Source organism: Trachypithecus francoisi, unplaced genomic scaffold (genome assembly GCF_009764315.1).
Source record: "Trachypithecus francoisi isolate TF-2019V2 unplaced genomic scaffold, Tfra_2.0 Lachesis_group0, whole genome shotgun sequence".
Classification (NCBI taxonomy): Eukaryota; Metazoa; Chordata; class Mammalia; order Primates; family Cercopithecidae; genus Trachypithecus; species Trachypithecus francoisi.
The window spans coordinates 66457282-66469300 of record NW_022681453.1 but is presented as its reverse complement, the minus strand read 5'-3'; the positions used below and the strand labels follow the sequence as shown (position 1 = coordinate 66469300).

Genomic DNA, 12019 nt, shown 5'->3' with positions numbered 1-12019 from the left:
TTCAAGAACTGTCCCAATTAGTCTACAGCACTTGGACAGAACCATTTTTTCATGTTCTGTTTTGTAGATTTGTAACATCTTAAAAAAAAGAAAGAAACGTACATTCCCATAGTCTTCATCCCTACTCTTCCAATGTACAACCTCAAAATTTTCTAATGTCGGCCCTATCTGGTCTCCAGTTGGCCTGAGGCCATCTCCTGCTTACTGCAGTAAAAGAAAGAAATCAGCCCAAATCAGCTAATTTAACTGTTCACCACTTCCAATGTTTTCTTCCGTATTATGGCTAAATTCATGACACCATGCAAAGTACAAAGATACCTTAAAACAAAACAAGGAGTTATCTTTTATCACTAGGTCAGTCATCTTTACTTGCAAGACCAATCAAACGTCTTAATTGATTTTATACACAGTATTCATACATCTAAAAACAATCTGGCAGACTTAAAAGCACAGACTTAATAAATCATTAAAACTCTATTTTATCACTGATTCAACAAACACTGCTAAAACACTGAAGATGAAAACAATAGGATATAATCCTATTCTCAAATGGAAAAGGGAAAAGGACCATTGAGAGCAACAGAGAATAAAGAAAATAATCCAGGAAACAACTGACAGCAATTCCAGATTATGTATAAAATAATTTTTAACATAGTTGAGACTAAAGAAAATTATAAAAATTGAACACAGCTCTGAGCCTCCTGACAGTCAAAAGTATGGAGAAACAGGATGGCTTACAAAACAATCTAATAAAACCAGTCATTTGTTTAAAAAAAAAAAAAAAAGCTTAATACTGGGGTCTTAGGAAGAATTTGTCTCTAAGGTCTGTATTTTACAGGAACCAATAAATAAATTAGAAATTTCTTCATTAGATATAAATGAAGAAAATGTTTTTCATGGCCCCTTTTGGTATGTATCAGTTCTAGATAAGATGTATATTAAATCATTGTTCTGTGAAGAAACTTCTATGAGAACCACTTTCTAAAGTAACATAATGCAGCCGGGCGCGGTGGCTCATGCCTGTAATCCTAGCACTTCAGAAGGCCGAGGAGGGCGGACTGCGTGAGCTCAGGCGTTCCAGACCAGCCTGGGCAAGACGGTGAAACCCCATCTACACTAAAATACAAAAAATTAGCCGGGTGTGGCGGTATGCGCCTGTAGTCCCAGCAGTCTCAGGCAGGAGAACTGCTTGAACCAAGGAGGCGGAGATTGCAGGGAGCCTGCAGGGAGCCGAGATCGCATCACTGCACTCCAGCCTGGGCAACAGAGCAAGTCCCCCCGGTCCCGAAAAAAAATAAAATAAAAAATAACATAATGCAAGAACAGTGATTTCAGGTGATACCTTTTTCATTTAGTTTATTCTAGGTTTTCATAAATGTATGTTTTGTTGCCCTACAGGACTGTAAACTCCTCAAGGCTTATGTTGTCTGCTTCCATTTCAACTGCCTTTACTATTTAGTAGAGTGCTTTACAGTTGCTACTCAACTGTAACTGATAAAATGTTATGCAGTCAATATTTGTAGTATTAGCTTTCCCCGCTACACTATAAATTCCATGAGAACAGTGACAGTGAGTTTTGATCGCGACTATATCCCCCCAAGTCTAGAAGATCACTCTATAAGTATTTGCTGATTGAACGGATTAAATAAAGAAAACACAACGAAAAGGTATGAAAGGAGAGAAATAATTTAAATGGCAGTAACTTTGGGTTCTAAGGCTGTTCTCAACAAGAGCTAGAAGACCTTAGGTAAATTACTTAACATTTGATTGTCAATGCTTTCATATGTAAAATAGAAAAATTAACAGATATTTCACAGATTTAAATATTTTTAATATATATAAAGCATTTAACACCATACCTGAAAAAGAACTCAATAAATGTTAATTCCTTAACTTTCTCTTACATCTCATCTATCCATAAAACAGTGCCTTCCAGGAATATATTATTTCAGTAAAAATACAACAGAACTCATTCTTACTTTCCTTTGAAAAATTAAATTTTCATCTCTTTAATCTTTAAAAAGGAGGAAAAAATAACTTGTGGACTGCTTTCAAAATAGTACAAATGCAAAAGCTAGTTAAGAAAAAAACAATGTCGAGAATGAGCCTTGTTGGTGGCACCCGCCCGTAGTTCCAGGTAGTGGGGAGGATGCCTTGAGGCCAGGAGTTCCAGATCAGCCGGGGAAACAAAGCAAGACTCCATCTCTTAAGAAAAAAAAAAAAAAAAACAGGAGAGGGGAAATCACCTTATCTACTAATAGAGATTTTAAAGCAACCGTTTATTTAAGAAAAAAAGGGTGAAATTCAAGTTAAGATTACTTGACAGTACTCGTTTCAGAAAAAAAAAATTACTCTGCATTGCTGGGTGTGGTTGCCCGAGACTAGTCCCAGCTACTTGGGAGGCCAAGGCAGGAGGCCAGTTTGAGCTCAGGATTTGGGAGTACAGCCTGGACAACATCGCCGAGACCCCATCTCTTTAAAACACAAAAATTCGGCAATCGTTTGTTCCGAGTTGAAACCTTAAAAACGAAGTATTTTGAACGCTTTCATTTAAAAGTGGAACACGACCCAATCCTAAAAACATTACTTCATGACGACTCCCATGACTCCAGTCATCCTTCAGTTTTATCCTCCAGTTGTAAGCTTAATCTGATACCTGGCTGTTTCCCTCGCATCGCCACTTTAACACGCGGTGTGCAGACCAAGTTCTGTCATTCCTGTAATTACCACACCCCCGATCAGCCGCTCCAGGCCCCTGTTGTTATGACATCTGTAAACTGCAGCCGGTCGTCTCCACCTCCCCTCCCCCCGCCCCGCTTCCCCTACCTCCCTCCGGACCGCCGGCTCCGACCCGGGCTGTAACTTGTGAATTCCCAAGACGGTCCCTTCTTGCCAGGGTTAGAAATTTTACACGCCACCCCTGCTCCTTCCTGCCTCTGTCACAGCGCTCTGCACGGCCCACCCCCGCCTCCCGCCCGCCGCCCAGCCGCGGCGCAGGCTCCGCGCTCGCCTCCTCTCCGCCGGCTGCCTCGGCACTCCGCAGTCCCCGGCGCCGCTTACAGCCCTGCCGCCGCGCCACGCCGCCCCACCCCGCCTCGACCGGCGTTCCCGATGGCGATCACACCAAGGCTCCCCACCCCCACCCTCTCCTCCGCCGGCCGCGCGGCCGTTAGGACAGCAGGGCCCGTGACGCACGGACGCGGGGCGAGCGTCCGGGCCCAGGCACCGCGGCTCGAAGCCCGGCCGGCGCCCGCCCTCGCCCCAGGGCCTCTCCCGAGTCCCTCCGGAACTGCCCGGATCTGCCGGCGGGAGGGGGAGGGGCCGGGGCCGCAAAGCCTCCACACTCACCAGGCTCAAGGCAACCGATCCCGGTGCCACCGCTCAAGTGAGCCCTCGCTCGCCCGCCCGCCGTGCCGCTCCCGCGCACAACCTCGAAGAGCTGGCCCGCGCCTCGGCGGTGCTCAGCAGGCCTCGCTCTCCGCCGCCGCGCACCGAGCAGCAAGACCCAGCTCAGCCGGCGTTCGCAGTGCGACTGCGTGCGGGGGCCGGCCCGAGCGCCTAAGCGCGCCCCTCCGGCGCTTGCCGCAGAGGCTGCCGGGAGACGTAGTCCTGTAACGCTCTCTCGCCGCACGTTCCTAGCGGTTCTCGCCCAGCCTGTGACGAGTCGGGGATCAGGGAGTGGAGAGGGAGGGTCTCGCTAAGAAGGAGGTTTGCAGACCATGACAAAGGTTGGAGAAAGTTATATGTACAAACCTGTCTTTGCTAAGCTCTTCCAGGGCGGATCGATGTTCACCTCTGTATAGCTTCTAACAAAGTAGGTAACTAATACGCGTTGATGGAATGAATGATGGAATGATTGAAGACTGAGGGAGTATTACAAAATTAGTAGGTCAGTGCCTCGTGTCTAAAGGGCTCACATGCAGCATGAATGCAAGAAGCTTCTGGACATTCCTTTTTTAGTTATCTCCCATCCCCTTTGCTTGATAATGTATGAGTAGTATCAAAAATAATTAAGTGCCGGTGCAGTGGCTCAGACCTGTAATCCCAGCACCTTGGGAGGCCTAGGCGGGTGGAATACTTGAGGCCAGGAGTTTGAGACTAGCCTGGGCAACATGGCGAAACCCCGTCTCTACTAAAAATACAAAAATTAGCCGGGGGTAGTGACGGGCGCCTGAAGTCCCAGCTACTGGGGAGGCTGAGGTGGGAGAATCACCTGAGCGCGGGGTTGACGATGAGGCTGCAGTGAACCGAGATCGCGCCACTACACTCCAGCCTGGACAACCGGAGTGAGACCCTGCCTCAAAAATAATAATAATAATAATAATAATAATTAAGAAACTACATGAAACACAAATACTCGTTTTACTCTCAAGTGCTCTCAAACGAAAACTTGGAGCAAATGATTGTTAATGTTAAATTTGATGGAATTCTTTGGGGGAGCAAATAAAGTAGTGGCTTCAAAAGAAAAACTGAAGCCAGCCTAGCAGGGGTCACAGAATAGTAGATAGATTTAAAACATATGCCAAGAAGCAAGGTGAAAGAGATGAGGTAGATTAATACATTTATAAATGTCCCAGGGAAGAGAAGAGAGAGGACCACTCTACCTGAATCCTAGGTTATGCAATGTTCATTTGTCCTGGACTTCACTCTGCTTCATCAGCATTCTCCCGCTATGTGTTTACTAAGATCAGAGTTGAGTTTGAGCAATGTGGCTGGGGAAAGGGAAGGTGTGTTCACCAGGAGAGACTTAAGGGCAAGTTTGCCTGACCACAGCTACACTGAAGACAGATCACCTTATTCCAATAAGGAGGTAAGATTGATTATTCAGAGCTGGTCTTCAGGTTTTGGGAAAGCTAATTTATTTCCAGTTCACCCTTAATCCTAGCTAGTCCTTGATGGTCCCATCCAAAAGTCTGGGGTATTTACTCCGGCCTCTTCTCTTTGGTGGGCCTTCTAAGGCCCATGAGACAACCATAAACTCTGCTCACTTTTTCAGCCACTGCTTTCAGAGTCAGCAATCACCTTAGCTTTGGAAAAATGATGACAAGTATCAGGCTCACCTCTGGTGGCTTCCTTTTTCTTCCAGATCTTGCACTCACAAATTCTCACTTCCTTGGTAGCTCTTCAGTACATTAACGTTTTTATATTTTGTTCAGTCGTTCTCTGTAGTGGAAAGGTTGATTGAAAACAACAGTAGGCCATTGCTGGAAGTTGAAGTCCTATGTATGTTACTTTTACAAAAGTGTTATCTTACTATACATGATGTTTTATAAGCTAATGTCTCTCTGACAATATCATTTTATATTTTGAGAAATTTGAAATTATAGAACAGTATTTTTTGTTATCACAAACAGTGCTGCTATGAACATTCTTGTACATCTCTACTGTGTATAGGGAAACTGCTAGATCCTAGACATTGCATCTTTAACCTTACTATATATATTAGGCAGAAATCTAAGATGGCCCCCATAATCTCTGGTCCCTGGTGTTGCCTATATAATCTCCACCCCTTGAGTGTAGGTGGGACCTTTGACTTACTTCTAGCCAACAGAATATGGCAAAGATGATAGGATGTCACTCCCATGATTCCTTTTCATTATATAAGACTGTCTTTCCAGACTGGAGCTAGAGATTCGCTGCTGGCCTTGAAGAAGCAAGCTGTCATGTTGTGAACTGCCTATGGAGAAGACCACATGGCAGGGAACTACAGATAGCTTCTAGAACTTGAGTGCAGCCTCCAGCTGACAACCTGTAAGAAGCCAGGGCCCTCAGTCATACAACTACAAGGAAATGAATTCTGCCAACACCCTGAGAGAGGTCAGCCTCCAGATGAGAAGACAGCCTGACTTACACCTTGATAGCAGTTTTGTGAGATCCCGAGCAAAGGAAACAGCTAAACTGTGCCTGGACTCCTGGTCCACAGAAACTGTGAGATAATAAATGTGTCTTAAGATACTATATTTATGGTAATTTATTATGCAATAGAAAACTAATATACTAGACATTGCTGGATTATTTCATAAAGTAATTGTACCAATTTGTACTCTATAAACGGTATATAAGATACTCTTCACTTGCTAACAGTTAGAAATGTCTGGCTTTTTACATTTTTGCCAATCTAACATATAAATTACTTGAATATAAAAACATGAAAAATAGATATTTACTTAGAATTATGTATTCTGTTGTATTTCTTTTCTGTTGCATAAATGCAATTAAATAAAATAGCAGGCTGGGAACAGTGGCTCATGCCTGTAATCCCAGCACTTTTGGAGGCTGAGGCAGGAGGATCACTTGAACCCAGGAGTTCCAGACCAGCCTGGGCAACATAACAAGACCCCATCTCAACACAAAAAAAAATTAGTCAGCCATGGTAAGTCGCACCTGTAGTCCCAGCTATTCAGGAGGCTGAGGTGGGAGGATCACTTGACACCAGGAGTTTGAGCACACCACTGCACTTCAGTGTGGGTGACAGAACAAGACATTGTCTCTTTAAAAAAAAAAAAAAAAAAAAAAAAGCAACTAGTAGTAATAAATAGAGGGACTAACTGAGCAAATAATATGTGTGAGAAAAATACAACAAATTCATAAGATTTCTTTCCTCTGGTGTACCAATTTAGCTCTATTGCATATTTGAATTTTGTAGGCTATATTATATTCTTGAGAAAAATAAGTGTAAGAATTTTATAAAGAATGTATACAATAGAACTAATGAAACAGGTATTACCTATGGCCTCTTCGAGGATTATCAGACAGTTTCAGAGAACCAGCAGGTTTATTTCTGTTTCATCATAAACCTTCTCTCCATTCTTATCTTCAGTGTATTTCCAAATTGAAGCAGACCATGCTGTTTTGTTCCACACTTAAAGATATTTTATGGCAAGCCAACATTTTAACATGTTTTCTGTGGCCAGCTTCAGTGATAGCCACCTTATAGGCACGTGTTTAAGCAATCTATCTCCTTCCATTTCTGTAAAATCAAAAATTTTATTAAGTGCTTCTGTACATTTTGAGGAAATTGAAATGACCAAAAACTTTCATTATCAAAGCCTCCATATCTCAGGTAAGCAAATCACAGCTCTCTTTTAGCATTGTTTAGCAGATGAGATCCTTTTATTTTATTTGGTAAGAAGTTAAGAGACTGAATAGAATTCATCAAAATTATCATTTACATCAAAAGCAGATAAATGAGCTAAGTCTAGTTTGTATTTGGCCAAGATATGATACTCTTCGTTTTATGTTTCTGTGATTTTGTGAAAATCTTAATAGACATCAAGATGACAATTTGAAACTCCAGTTTTCAAGTCAAGTCACCTAAGAGCTAGAGGGAACACATTTTTTTTTTCTTTTTTTTTTTTTTTGGAGACGGAGTCTTGCTCTGTCACTGAGGCTGGAGTGCAGTGGCATGATCTCAGCTTACTGCAGCCTCCACCTCCCAGATTCAAGTGATTCTCCTGACTCAGCCTCCCGAGTAGTTGGGACTATAGGTGTGCACCACCACAACTGGCTAATTTTTTTTTGTATTTTTAGTAGGAACAGGGTTTTGCTATGTTGGCCAGGCTGGTCTCAAACTCCTGGCCTCAAGTGATCCACTCATTCGCCTTGGCCTCTCAAAGTGCTGGGATTACAGGCATGAGCCACCGCACCCGGCCCTCTTTTCTTTCTTATTTTGTTGGACAGGAACTCTAATTGATTGCTGATGAGTAGTAACAGGAAGCATTTATCGTCTCATTATTTCATGGGGAATCATTATAATGTTTAATCATGAAATACTTGTTTTGGTAGCTATCCTTTAAAGAATTGTCTATCAGGTGATTTTTCTCTATATATTGAAATGAGCACAACTTTTAACATATTTATATGGTGAGTTACACTAATTGATTTTTGAAAGTTAAATTATCCTTGCATTTCTGAGGTAAACCCAAGTTGACTATGATTTACTTATTTACACAGAGCCAAATTATAATTGCTAATATTTTATTTAGAATTTGTACATCTACTTACATAATTTAATTCATCTATAATTTTTTTATCTTATACTGTTTTCTATTTTTTGGTATTAAGGTTATACTTGCCCTAAAAAAATTGTCGGGGAGTGTTCTCTCTATTTCTGTTCTCTGGAAGATTTTACTTAAGATTAGAATAATCTGTTCTTTGAATACGTTGTAGAATTCACTAATAAAGTCAAAATCATCTTAGCCTGCTGTATTTACCGGTTTGCTTAGTAGGTAAATTTTTAAATACCAATTCAATTTATTTAATAGATATTAGAAAATTCAGGATTTCTAGTTCTTCAATCAATTTCGGTAAATTATATTTTTCTAAGAAAGTCTATATTTTGTCCAAATTTTGAATTTATTAGCACAAAACTGTTTCTAGTTACTACTTTTAGATCTCTAGTGTGTCTTGGTTACATTCTTCCATTATTAACAATCTTCATTTGTACCTTTTCTTATATTTTCTTGATCAGTCTTACCAAAGGTTTGTCTGTTTCTTTAATCTTTACCAAAAAGCAGTTATTCATTTTATTGTTCTCTGCATTGGATATTGTTTCTATTTCACTATTTTCTGTTTATATTTTCTTTCTTCAAGTTTGTTCTGATTTTCTTTTCTTACCTTAAGTTAGATGTCTGCCTGGCTCATTGATTTATTCCTTTATTTTTCTTAATATAACCTTTAAGCTTAGAAAGAATTTAAGCACTATTTTAGCTTTATGTCACAAGCTGTGGTAATATTATTTTCATTATCATTCAGTTCTAAATAGTTTCTATTTTGTTATGTTTTCATGACCCATGGGATATTATTTTGAAGATTATATCTAACTTCCAAACAGATTTATTTTAAGCTATTTTTAAAATTGAATTATATGTTAATTGCATAATGGATGATGGCCAGACAACATAGACCAACTGAGAATGTCTTTAAAACTGTTGAATTTAGTGATTTCTTATCTAGGGTCTTTGGCAAAAAGTAAATAAATAGAAAGAAAATTGTTAAATTTGGAATATGGTCAATATACATAACTGCTCAGTGTATTTAAGAATATTCAGTGTATTTAATGTATTCTCTCGTTGTGTGAGGATTTCTATACATATAAATTAAATAAAAACTGTGTAACTCAATTCTATATTCTCACTAATTTTTTTTTACTGGGTCATCTACAAATTACTGAGAGAGCTGTTAAATCATTAGGATAGTGGATTTGTCCACTTTGCCTATAATTCTGCCAGGTTTTGCTTTAAATAGTTTGAGTCTACGCTATTAAATGCATATGGGCTTAGTTTTATGTCTATTTCTGATGAATTAAACCTTTTGTTATTATCAGGTAGCTATTTTTATCCCTAATAATCCTTTTCAACTTAACATCTATTTTGCCTGATTTTATTTTATTTTATTTTATTTTTTGGAAACAGGACCTCAATTTGTTGGCCAGGCTGAAGTGGTGTAATTTCAGCTCACTGCAGCCTCCACCTCCTGGGCTCAAGTATTCCTCCTGTCTCAGCCTCCCAAGTGGCTGGGACTACAGGCACGTGTCACCATGCCTGGCTAATTTTTGTATTTTTTGTAGAGAGCAGGACTCACTATATTGCCCAGGCTGGTCTTGAACTCCTGGGCTCAAGTGATCCACCATCCTTGGCCTCCCAAAGTGCTGGAATTACAGGCGTGAGCCACTGCACCCATCCTATTTTGTCCAATTTTAATATAGCTGTACCAGCTTTCTTTTGGTTAGTGTTTGCTAATTACATTTTTTCCATTTTTTAATTTTTGATCTTGCTGTAGTTTAATGATTTTTGTTATGTCTCCTACAAACAATATGTAGTGTTTTAAAATACAATCTCTTAATCTGTGATTTACCTAGCAAGTTTAATCCAAATTACACATATTGTGATCACATATACATTTGGAATTATTTCTACCATTTCATATTGTTTAATCTTTCTTTCTTTCTTTTTGCTTTATTTTTCCTCCTTCCCTACTTTCCCTGACATTTTCTTTCTTCTTTTTTTTTTCTTTTCTTTTTTTTTTGGTTTCCTGAGTTGGAGGTCTCTGTCACCCAGGCTGGAGTGAAATAGTACAATCATGGCTCACTGCAGCCTCAAACTCCTGGGTTCATGCAATCCTCCTGCCTTCATCTGCTGGGTAGCTGGGACTAGAGCCACACACTACCACGCCCAGCCCTGACTTTTTAAATTCAATTTTTTTTGCCTACTATTTGGAAGTTACATGCTTTATTTCTCTTCTTTTAGTGGCTGCTGTTAATTGTCAATGTGCTTAATAAACTTAACATCTCCAATCTCCTCTTGCAAGGACTTATTTATTTCTTTAGAGATGAAGTCTTGCCATGTTGTCCAGGCTGAAGTGCAGTGGCTATTCACAAGTGCAATTATAGCACACTACAGTCTTGAACTCCTGATCTTAGGGGATCGATCCCCTTGCCACAGCCTCCAGAGTAGCTGGGACTACAAGTGCCTATCATAGCACCTGGCCCAGTGTGAGGACTATTAAACATTTTAACTGTAGTCACCACTCTACCATATTACATAGTTCATTTTCCAGTCTTATTGACAAATTTAGACATTTGCAATTTAGTTCATTTTATTTCAGTCTTATTGCCAAAATTAGACATTTCTATATGCTGCTTTATAAAGACAATGGTCATCATGATGTGTCCATATTTACCGTTTCTTTGCTCAAAATGCCTTCTTGCAGCTTAAAGTTTTCTTTGATTTCTCCCCTCATCCTGAAGTATTAATATATCCTTTAAATTTTAAGTTCTATAAGTGAAAGCCCATTGTTGGTAAACTCGGTTTTCGATGATCTGTGAAACAGTATGGCTCTGTATCTGCACCCAAATCTTATGTTGAATTGTAATCCCCAATGCTGGGGGAGGGAAGGTGTGTAGTACCAGCCGCTTCACTCTCTCCCTCTCTCTCCCCTGCTGCTACGTGAAGATGTGCTTGCTTCCCCTTCACCCTTCCACCATGATTGTAAGTTGCCTGAGGCCTCCCTGGCCATGCCTCCTATACAGCTCGTGGAACTGTGAGTCAATTAAACCTCTTTTCTTTATAAATTACCTAGTCTCAGGTAGTAATTATTTACAGCAGTGTGAGAATGGACTAACACAATCTGTTAGTGTCTTTATTCAAAAATTATGGCAAAATGAAAGTTCAGCTAATTGTAGAATTCTAGGCTAACAGTTAACTTCTCTCAGCCCTTTGGAAATATACTAATGTCTTCAGACTTTCATTGTTGCTATTGAAAAGTGTATTCATTTTTTTATGGCTGTCACAAATTACCATGACTTTACTGGATTGAAAGAGCACAAATTGGCCGGGCGCGGTGGCTCAAGCCTGTAATCCCAGCACTTTGGGAGGCCGAGACGGGCGGATCACGAGGTCGGGAGATCGAGACCATCCTGGCTAATACGGTGAAACCCCGTCTCTACTAAAATACAAAAAACTAGCCGGGCGAGGTGGCGGGCGCCTGTAGTCCCAGCTACTCGGGAGGCTGAGGCAGGAGAATGGCGGAAACCCGGGAGGCGGAGCTTGCAGTGAGCTGAGATCTGGCCACTGCACTCCAGCCTGGGCGACAGAGCGAGACTCCGCCTCAAAAAAAAAAAAAAAAAGAAAGAGCACAAATTCATTGTTTCAAAGTTCTGTAGGTCAAAAGTCAGGAATGGATCTCACTGGGCTAAAATCAAGGTGTTGGTCAGCTGGCTTTATTCCTTTCTGAAGGTTCTTGAATTTGTTCCTTGCTCATGCAAGTGTTGGAAGAATTCAGTTCCATGCAGGTAAAGGACTGAGGTATGTTTCCTCACTGGTTGTCAACTGGGAGCTACCCTTTACTCTTAGAAGCTGCTCTCTGATCCTTGCACATAGCCTCCTACATCTCAGGATCAAATTCTTCCCATGCTGCCATCTCTTTGACCCACCTAGTAAGCATTCTCTACTTTTAAAGACTTTCATGATTAGATTGGGCCCACCTGTGTGGGAAGGACATTATTCTGCCAAACAAAGAA

At 40.7% G+C, this 12019-nt stretch overlaps 1 protein-coding gene and 1 long non-coding RNA gene across 3 annotated transcripts in view; one reads left to right on the top strand and one right to left on the bottom strand.

Annotated features, from left to right (window-relative positions):
- KPNA1 (karyopherin subunit alpha 1) overlaps positions 1–5165 on the bottom strand; it is a 94776-nt gene extending 89611 nt beyond the window's left edge. The window contains exon 1 of one of the 2 annotated variants that reach the window (XM_033211028.1): positions 5061–5165. The gene's annotated coding sequence lies outside the window, so the exon portion shown is untranslated. Of the gene's footprint in view, positions 1–3348; positions 3577–5060 lie in introns of those variants that run through there. The other variant, XM_033211029.1, reaches the window with a different exon arrangement.
- Positions 3515–6211, top strand: LOC117083420. Its single transcript, XR_004437079.1, has 3 exons — positions 3515–3814; positions 4578–4810; positions 5619–6211. It is a non-coding gene; the product is annotated as an uncharacterized LOC117083420 (long non-coding RNA).
- Positions 6212–12019: the final 5808 nt, after the last annotated feature.